This window comes from Canis lupus, chromosome 12 (assembly GCF_048164855.1).
Source record: "Canis lupus baileyi chromosome 12, mCanLup2.hap1, whole genome shotgun sequence".
Lineage (NCBI taxonomy): Eukaryota > Metazoa > Chordata > Mammalia > Carnivora > Canidae > Canis > Canis lupus.
Window position 1 is genome coordinate 8,908,242 of NC_132849.1, and position 10,535 is coordinate 8,918,776.

The following is a 10,535-nucleotide window of genomic DNA, read 5'->3' on the forward strand; positions in this document are numbered from 1 at the left end:
CCAGTTGGAGAGGGAAAGAGGACTTGAAACCAGGTCTGACTCCAGTGGGATGTTCGCTTTCATGCTGGCTGCAGAAACCAGGGAGTCCAGCAGTGATCCTCACCCCGGCTCTGTGCCCCGTGCATTATACCATTCTTAATGTGCATATCTCACCTCATCCTCCCACAGTACTGTGAGATAGGTATTGTTTTTTATCATCATTTCAGAGATCTGGAGACAAGCCTCTAAAATATTAAGTACTTGATTAAGTCCCTCAGGTAGCAGGTGATTAAGCTGGCAATTTCACCTCCTGGTCTGTGCAGTTAGCATGAGTCTTGCTGCCAGAGCCCCAGCAGCAGTCCCATGAGGCACTTGAACAATCAGGAAAGAAGTTACAACCTAAGGGAGTGAGGTGAGTGCGCCTCTGAGGCCCTTTAGTCATACATTTATACCCTCCCCTTTAAATGGGTCACCACAGCGCTGGAGGAGTGATTTTGAATTGTCCTATACCAAATGACGACTTATAAGAGATCAATAAAGTGCCTCGGGCTGTTCCACTTAGGAGCACTTTTCCATCTTCTCTCTTTCTAGATTCTCTCATTTGTGATTCACAGTAACCACAATGGATGGAAAAGGTAGGAAGTATTGTTTTGCAAATGGGAGACAAGGATTCTAAAGGTTGTGACCTGCTTGTACTTCAAAGTGGCTGGGAAGCAGCAGAGCCAGAACTCTACACCTCCCACTTTACCTCTATCCGGGACTGTTTCCCTGGTTGACAGTGACACTGGGAGCCCCATGACCCATTTCACCAGAGCTTAATTTGAGGGGTCAAGTTGTCCACTACCACACACTCATTCACTGGAAATGGAGCTTGATTTGGGGAAGCAAAAATTTTAATCATTGCATTGATTTTATAAATAACTTCAAAGACTGAAATGCGGAGTAATTCCATTAGCTATCACATGGTTGCTGAAAGAGCTGGGATGATGGCTGATGAGAATCTCCATGGATTGTAGAATCCGATCTCCATTGAATTCTATTTATGTGGAAATCTTTGGCTTCATAATGGCAGACTGAAAGCAACCACATATAAAGCTTACAGTTATTTCTTTATGACTTAGCAGCATACCAGATATTATGCACTGACCTAATTGTGTTTGAGGTTTTTTAGGCAATAGATAATCATTGTATGCCAAAGAGCAAGCTTTACATAGAAATTTCATTTAACAGAATAAGAATTTCAGTAATCATTTATGAGTGTTAAGTACAAAATTTCTGTTATTTGGATTAATTAGAGCAGTCCAAGTCAATTACATCTCAATTATGGCATGTGTTTCTATCTACAAATGGGGAAGTAATAAAAATATTTATTTTAACAAACTGGATAAAAAATTGTTGAGAATATGCTCTACCCAATTCTCTTTAATGTAATGGTGAAAATTCCTTATAATTGGCACACTGATTACATACAAAGAGCTATTAGAAATCTGTTCTGCCCTCACTCATGTTTCTGGAGGAAAGGCTGTCTTGTTCCTCTTTGCATCCTTGGAAAGTTTGTGGCCTGCAACAGAATCTCAATGCATAGTTATTCTTACTGCTGAATTTGTTGACCAAGCCCATTTTTCAAGAATAGTGCAAAATGGTTGTATGGCTGAATTATCATTCACTCCAAATTAATGGGCCCAAATGAACAAAGATTATTCCCCATATAGCATTCCATGGCAGATTAATATAAATCTAATGTAGATACTAGCTTGTTGGGATCCACTAATACATAATGGAGGGGTAAAAAAAAATGCATGTCATGGTTTCTTTCTTGAAAGGGTTCGCTTTTCAGGCAGTCATGTGCCTGTGAGTCAAATGATATAAAAGACTGAAAATTCAGAGGAGAGGCTCAGTGTAAGAAGGTAAGGTTGGAACTGTTTTCTCTGGGAGGTAGTACCTGATTGAACTTTGAATCATGCTCAGAATTTTTATAGCAGAAATGGTGGGTTAAGAATGAGATAATTTAAAAGTCAATAAATAAACAAGTTTTGGAGGAAAAATGATAGCATCTCAATTCAAGCCTAGTAATTTAATAAAATAAGAATTCATAATCTTCTTGTAGCCTATAAACTAATATTCTCTCCTGTGAAATATGTTATCATTAGTGAGCATATAGAGAGTAGAGATGAAAGGACAGAGCAGTTTGGCTGATGCCAAATGTTTGATTCATTGCTTAGTACTTGGAGGATTTCAGAGAAGCTCTGCTGTATTAATTTGCATTCAATAAGCTAAAGGACAGTTATCCTCCTGAGGAAACCTAGACACAAAGATAAATTTTCTCTTTTGTGCTTACAGTTGTCAGTTGGAGATCTGAATTCCAGAGAGGGCCATGCCTGTGACTAGCTTCATTCATTCATCTGGTTCAATTTCAGTAAACATTTATTTCATGCCTATTCTGTGTCAAGCACTGTCCTTGGCATGAGGACACAGAGGTGGAAAATTAGACATATTCCTGCTTCTGAGGAGTTCATGGTCTGGTGAGAGACTGCTGTAGGATACACTAGCAAACAAATGAATAATATAATTTCAGGTTGTAAGAATCATCCTGAAGGAATTACAAATAACAGGATGATAGAGAGTGATTGGAGAATGAGGATGAACACTCATTTAAATAGTGTTTTCTAAGAGCACTGCTCTAAGGAGATGACATTTGGGCAAGTACACATGTAAACATCTCAGAATTTGCTTGCTCCAGATTACCCTGAGGGCAGCCATATCCTCACTGGAGGACATGCTCTGCTAGTCTGGCACCAGCTGAGACCAGGTATTTTTGTTCTTCCCAGGGTTTTGTGGCATTGATTCTTTTTTTTTTTTTTTTTTTTGTGGCATTGATTCTTATTTGCTGAAGCCTGGCTGCTGGTCTTCTGGGACTGGGGCCATTTAGAGACTCCTCAAATTTGATCTGTCTTCTGATGGCCCCGGTACAGTCCTATTTTCATGACTTCCTTGGCCAAGGATGAGTGTCATCCAACCCTTCTATCTGAGTTCCTTAGAAGGTTAAAACTATTTGTTAACTAACAGCAATCAGATAAATTATGTGTAACAATTAATAAAAAAGTACTAAATATGGCTTGATATTCTATAATTTTTCTCAGAACTGTTCTATATAATACAGAGATGTAGAAAATTTCTACCTTCAAGAAGATTTCGGTTTGGTTGAGAAGTCAAGATACGTGCATAAGAAACAGTGAACAGTAAAAAGCATTACACTTGTAGTAATGACCATATATTCTGCAGAATTTTAGAAGGAAACATGTTTTTATTGAGTTTTTATTACATGTTACACATTATGCAAGTTTATCCCATAATCTTTGCAACTACCCTACAGAATTTGTATTTTAATCCCTATTTTATAGATGGGGAAATAGAAACTCCTAGAGGTTAGCAATGTGCACAAAATCACAGAGCTTGTAAGTAACAATACAGGGCTTCAGCCCAGGTCTTTCCACTCTGATGTTTTTCTAAAAATGAGATTCAAAGGGACTGTAATAAAGAGAGAAGTGTTCATGGAGAAGGCAAACTTGAATTGTTTGAGGAACTCCTGGCAACTACATAAACTGAGGAGAGAGGTGTCTAAGTGTGAGTGTGGGGAGCAGCACAGGAAATACAAGTCCTTTCTATATGGGACAGTGAGTTATGGCAGTAGGCAGTGGGGGGAGGATGTTTACCTTCTCAAGTCAAATCTCAAACTTCTTAAGTCAAATGTTCTCCCTGTCTGCTCCTGGTACTGTGAATCTGGATTTCCTTTCCATATGTGAGATGTCCTAGCTCTGTAACATGGGCAATTCAGAATTTCCTCCAGGGCCTCTGTGGAAGCCTTCATCCTGGTAAGGACCAGGGGGGCTGGGACGTGATAATATACATCGATATACATCCCCCCAAACCCACCAGGGTCCATAGGCACAGGCTCACTGCCACAGTCCCTGAGTCAAGCTCTGCACAGAGCCCCTTGCTTCTCCAGCCAGGCCTGCAGTGCCACGTGGGACTGTGAAAGGGGATCTTGCTGTTTAAGGCCGAGAAAACATTCATCATGTTTTCCTTCTTAGCTCATTTTACTGCTCATAGCACTCATCTTTTATGGGCCAGCCTAACGGCATTTCCCACTTCAGATGCTTCCTACTCACACTTTCTGCTTTTATTAGACTTTATTGCAGGCCCTGTAGAGGCACAGAAAACCAAAGAGGTTTTGAATCCTTTTTAGTGTTTTCACCCAGTGAAGCTGAAGTGGACAAAGGAGACTGCCAGAGGACTGCCAGGTCAATCCTCCAGCAGTCCTCACTCTGGAAGTTTCTGGGCTCCATGAGAAGGATTTGTGGAGTTTCCCCTTCTTGCCATGCTGCACATCCCTCTTCTACCTACCAGCAGGGAGAGCCCCTCTAAGTTGTCTTTGGATGATGTAACATATGAACCCTCAAATAGTAACACATTAGTGTTAACTTCTCACTCATCTTGCAATCCGATCTGGGCTTCCTGGTTAGGTGGCTTCTCCTCCAAGCAACAATTCTGGAAACTAGGCTCCTTTTAGGCCCTACTGTCTTCAACACTTAAGTTTGGTACCTCTCTGTTCAGGCAGCAGATGGAGAAAGAGTGGAAACTTGAATTTGGGAGATTTATCAGTCCTGGAACTGGTTGCATGGCTTCCTCTTTGTAGTTTGAACTCCAATGGCCATGTCTACCTGCAGAAACTGGGAAATATACAGTCTAGGTGAGTGCCTAGGAAGAATTGGGGACAGATTTGGTAGCCATCAGGGAGTCCCTGCAAGCCCCGGAACTGAACTACACTTACTTTCTCTGATCTGTTTTTCTTGTAAACCCAGCCGGTAAAGGTAAGGCTAACATCAAGTCCCAGCTTCTCGAATGTTTGGCAAAACTATCTGGAGCAGTTGACTTTACCCCACTAGAGGTCAGCTCATCAGTAAGATGTATCTTTCAGTAGGAGTTCCTTCCTATTCTCCTAAAATATCTCAAAGATTTATGCAATGCAGAATGAACTTTTCCCAAGTGGTAATAACTCTAAAACAAGAAATGTTTATTGAGTGCTTATTACATGCCAGCATTACTATTATTATTATTATTATTTTAAGGATTCTTATTTATTTATGACACACACACACACACACACACACACACACACACACACACAGAGGCAGAGATATAGGCACAGGGAGAAGCAGGCTCCCAGTGGGGAGCATGATGCGGGACTCAATCCCACTGAGATCACGACCTGAGCTAAAATCAGTTGCTCAACCACTGAGCCACCCAGGTGAGCCAAAATATTATTATTTTTATGCCTATATCAAGCAGGTAAGAGAAAAATTACAGAGGCCAAGAATCTTGCACAGGGTCATACTCAGGCAATCCCACTCAGAGTTTGCACTACTCATTAACATAAGATAGTTATGGATTTTTAATTTTATATTTATTTACTTGTGCAAAATGCCAAGAATACTATTGATAAGTCATATTCCCTACCATAAGAAAGCTTATACTATAGAAGAAATCAGTTCTTTTCTTTTAAGATTTTATTTATTTATGGGAGACACACACACACAGAGAGGGAGAGAGGCAGAGACACAGGCAGAGGGAGAAGCAGGCTCCACGCAGGGAGCCCAACATGGGACTCTATCCCAGGACTCCAGGATCATGCCCGGAGCTGAAGATGGCGCTAAACCGCTGAGCCACCTGGGCTGCCCAGAAAGAATCAGTTCTTTTTTTTTTTTTTTGACCTTGTTTATTTGTTTTTTTTGAAGTTCGATTTGCCGACATACAGCATAACACCCAGTGCTCATCCCATCAAGTGCCCTCCTCAGTGCCCATCACCCAGTTACCCCAGCCTCCTCCCCACCTCCCCTTCCACAACCCTTTGTTCATTTCCCAGAGTTAGGAGTCTCTCATGGTTTGTCTCCCTCTCTAAATTTTCCCACTCAGGTCCCCTCCTTTCACTTATAATCCCTTTCATTATTTCTGATATTCCCCATATGAGTGAAACCATATAATGGTTGTCCTCCTCTGATTGACTTACTTCACTCAGCATAATACCCTCCAGTGTCATCCACATTGAAGCAAATGGTGGGTATTTGTCCTTTCTGATGGCTGAGTAATATTCCATTCTATATATACACATCTTCTTTATCCATTCATCTGTCGAAGGACACCATGGCTCCTTCCACAGTTTGGCTATTGTGGACAATCCTGCTATAAACATTGGGGTGCAGGTGTCCCAGCATTTCACTGCATCTGTATTTTTGGGATAAATACCCAGTAGTGCAACTGCTGGGTCATAGGGTAGATCTATTTTTAACTTTTTGAGGAACCTCCACACTGTTTTCCAGAGTGGCTGTACCAGCTTGCATTCCCACCAACAGTGTAAGAGGATTCCCCTTTTGGGGATGTCTGGGTGGATCAGTGGTTGAGCGTCTGCTTTTGGCTCAGGGCATGATCCCGAGGTCCTGGGATGAGTCCCATATCAGGCTCCCTGCATGGAGCCTATTTCTCCCTCTGCTTACGTCCCTGATTCTTTCTGTGTCTCCCATGAACAAATAAATAAAATTAAAAAAAAAAAAAGAAAGGATTCCCCCTTTTCCACATCTGCTCCAACATTTGTTGTTTCCTGCCTTGTTAATTTTCACCATTCTCAGTTCTTACTGGGTTTCATCCAGAAAGATCCCAAGCATAACCCTGTAGTGTTAAGTGCCTAACAATTAGCTTTTTAAAAAAATTGTAATATAAGTGCTCAATAGTAAGCTTTTGATTACTGTTTAATTTTTTAAATTTTTTATTTAATTTTTAATTTTTTTTAGATTACTGTTTTTTAAAAACATCCAACATACTGATAATTATGCAACTAAATAAAGCCACCCTGCCCATGAAGTTCCCCGTTTTAGAAAAGCCCACTGGAGTGACCCTGCTTTTTTCTTCCCATGCTCTATTTCCTATTCTTATGTTTTAAATTCACCAATAAAGAGTGAACTTGAGAAACTCTAGGCACCCCACTTGCAGCCCCAGCAAGAGAGAGTCCCAGGTCAGGTCCATGTCCCTCGTGACCTCATTGTGTAGCTCTGGGTATGCCATGTACCCTCCAGAACCTGTGAAAAGAACCTTGTTTTTTTTTTTTTTTTTTTTTTTTCCAAAGTTCCCTGATGGCTGTTTCAAAGATGTACCTTGCAATTATAGTAAGGACCACAAGGGCTGGTTCAGCCACAGAATTGGTTCCAGTCAATCAGGGAGATTGTGGGGGGTTGCCAAGAGTAGTTGGGGCTCAGGTGAGTACCCCAGTCATTCCTATAATCACTATCAATAGGCTGAGGCCAACACAAAGTGAACATGGACATATAAGCCATCTTTCTAGAGTGTCAGGATCACATTCTGTTCAGCTTGTAGTTTTGCAGGTGTTCAGGTGACACTTTCTACCCCAAAGTAAGAACATGGGGTACTGTGCAAAGACCCAGAGACCCAAAGATGCAGTAAAATCTTCCTATGTGGCTTCCAAACTAGGTTTCTAGAACTAGGCTTTGTTTAACCCTATTACAGCACAAGATCTGGGCCTCAGAATGCTGTTGGTGATGCTCTTCAGAAAGGATGCTTACAAAGTGAAGCACCCAGTACAAGCCAACAACCATCTCATGTCCCTTCACCAATCATATTCTTTTCAGAGAAGAACTAGTTTAGCAATTCCATCTTCCAGAAATGATTCCCAGAAACACCTCGGTCAATGGTCACAGGTTTCATACCCCATTATCAGTCTACTCTGTTCTTCAGAGGATTTAATGCTTCATCAATAAAGTCTTTTTCCTAAATGTTGGTTTTGTTTTTTTGCTATATGGGCTTACATATGTCTTCTTATTAAGCTCTCCAGGCCCTGCCCTAATGGGCTCATTCTCCTGAAACAGGCCAGCACTAGTCCATACATTTTAGAAGCTCACAGCCCAGCATGGAGGCAGATCATAAGCAGAAGCAATTATTGTAGTAAGAAAATGCTATGATGGAGATAAACATGGATGTTACGCACAAAAGAGAAGCAGTTGGGTCAATCCAGAGGTCGAGGAAGACTTCTTGGAGATGACAATGGATAGTTAAAAGTAAGACTGCTTAAAAAAAAAAAAAAGTAAGACTGCTTAGCACAGACGTAGGATAAGTGGAGGACTGATGATTGTAATCAGGGTGTCCTATAGTAATGTTCTAAGGAAATTCAGGTATCCAGTGCTGCATGATGCAGTATACCTGTGGAATTCTGGGAAATTTCATATGAGAGAAAATGGCTCTGGGGTGGTAGAAAATAGCAACAGCAAAGGTCTAAGTTTAGGAATCCAAGGAAGTAAGCACCACTGGATATGTGGAATCTCACTTTGATAAAAAGTACTGGGCAGCTCAAAGAGCTATAAGAGGCAGTGTTATGGAGAAAAGGGAGGACATACATCCTCTTACTTTGTCCTTTTTATCCATAATCATCCCAGAAAAGATCGTAGGAACAAAAGCAGAACTTCAACCCCTCTTGCATATTTGGAGAGCAATACCACGTCATCTTCACACCATAAACCTGATGACGTGAATGTGTGCAGACACTTAACCCACCATAGAAAAGCCAAGCACAGAGTGAAAAGGTCACTTGTGGGAAGGTGTGAGATGTGTGGGGAAAGCCAAAGCACAGAAGAGTTACCCATGCGAGGGCCAAGTCAAGCAAGATTCAACAGGGGCCGTCTTGCCTGTTCAGGCATTTCATAAGCCCACTCAGGAGTGCTAGCAGGACCCAGAGATCCAAAATTATGAGTTATTTACCTTGGCCTCTAGCATGACTAGGTCTTTTGTGACTTGGCCGTTCTTGGGGATGTCACACCTTGATTCTGTTGCACTTTACTGAAGAATATTATTTTAGGTGCATTTTATACTTTCAATGACATAGTCCTTTCTGTTTAGGGAAATAATTAAAGAAGAACCAGCAGTAGGGGATTTATTCATTCCAGCTCATTATCTTGGAAAATGCTGCTTTGCAAAGAGTTGTACTGTAGGAGCATGAGCTTTAAAGGGACCTGCTGGTGCACACAAAATCATCCTTTTTCTCCACTGCACTCACTACACAGTAGATCTGATCAGAACTAGGAGACATTAAGGAGGAGTGGGAGGGTGGTAGAGTAACACTTAGACTTCACTGAGGTACATCAATTTTTGCTTTCAGCTCTCCTCAGTGGCTACCTCAAGAAACTCAGAGGATGGAATTTATAGGATTTTTAAGCCTGAGGCCTATCATCAGCTCCAAGGGAGCACAGATTTCACAGACTGTCCAAGCACAGAATGGAGTGCTGCTGTGATTAGAGGAGAGCAGGAAGCTGGCCTAAAGACAAGATTCAGAAATCTGGAACATTGAGAAATGAGCAGAGATTCTTGTAGAGCCTGGAGGCAGTGACTCTCCAGGAGTCTAGTCTTCTAACTCACTTTTATAGGTCAGGAGATGACAGAATGAAATGCACTCTTATTTGATTTTCATTGACTCACCCCTGGAAGCAGAGATTTTATTAACATGTTTTGCTTCTAAAGAAGCTACAGTCTTTGGGCCATATCCAATGGGTTTTTCTTTTCTTTTCTTTTCTTTTTCTTTTTTTTTTTTTTCCTGCTACATGGAAGGCAGCACAAGGGGAACATGTCTTAGACATATTTTTAAAAGGCCTGGATTTGAGCCTTTGGTTATATCATTTATTAGCTGTGAAATGGAGATCATAGTCTACTTCCTAGATTGTTAAAAGATAATATAATCGAAAGCCCTACTCTCAGTGAGGGCTGTATAACAGGCACTTGGTAAATGTTCATTGTGCTGGTGTTTGTCCTGTCTTCCTGGTAGAAAATACCAGGATAGCAAAAACTGTTCCAAGGAAGACACGATTAGAGGAGAATGACTGCTTGCTCCATCAAAGCTGATTTGGGAGACTTTGAACCAACGTTAGATTGCATTTGGTGGGAGCACCTGCCTCATTAACTGGGATACCTAGGAGTGCTAGTTTGATGTGTCACTAGGTTATTCATGAGGAGGAGCGTGGCATGAATATGCTGAAAAGGCCATAGATTCAAATCCTAGTCCTGTCCCTGGTCAGCTGTATGACAGTCTTCAGGTCTTTCTGGGCCTCAGTTTCCTGTCTTAAAAATAGAGATGGGACAAGAGGTGTTTTTTAGGGTCTCTGCCATCTCTGATGCTCCATGAGACATAGCTGGGTCTTATCTATGTTTTTGGTCAATATTTGCAGCAGATTCTGTTTAAAGAAGTAGGTGAAAAGCAGGATCAGCAATAAGCTGACAGATTTCACTTGTGTAGAAAGTCAGACTTGAAAACTCAGGTATCTTTTCTTCACCAAGGACTTTTAAATGCTTCTTGATGAATTTTTATTGAAATACCTTTTTTTCTTCACAAAAAAATACTTACCTTTAAGCATTTAGTAGTGAAGATCCCTGGTTCTTTAGAGACAGAACCCAGTCCCCTCCCTTGCTGGCACTGAGCTTCCCTGCATCTGTTTCTTTCATCTGTG

The 10,535-nt window shown here is 41.2% G+C and overlaps 1 long non-coding RNA gene across 1 annotated transcript; it reads right to left on the bottom strand.

The window, feature by feature from the left end:
• Positions 1-863: 863 nt before the first annotated feature.
• LOC140601073 (uncharacterized) lies at positions 864-10,535 on the bottom strand. The gene is made up of 3 exons (XR_012004120.1): positions 10,433-10,535; positions 4,582-4,709; positions 864-1,052 (listed from the first exon to the last, which is right to left on the bottom strand). It is a non-coding gene; the product is annotated as an uncharacterized lncRNA (long non-coding RNA).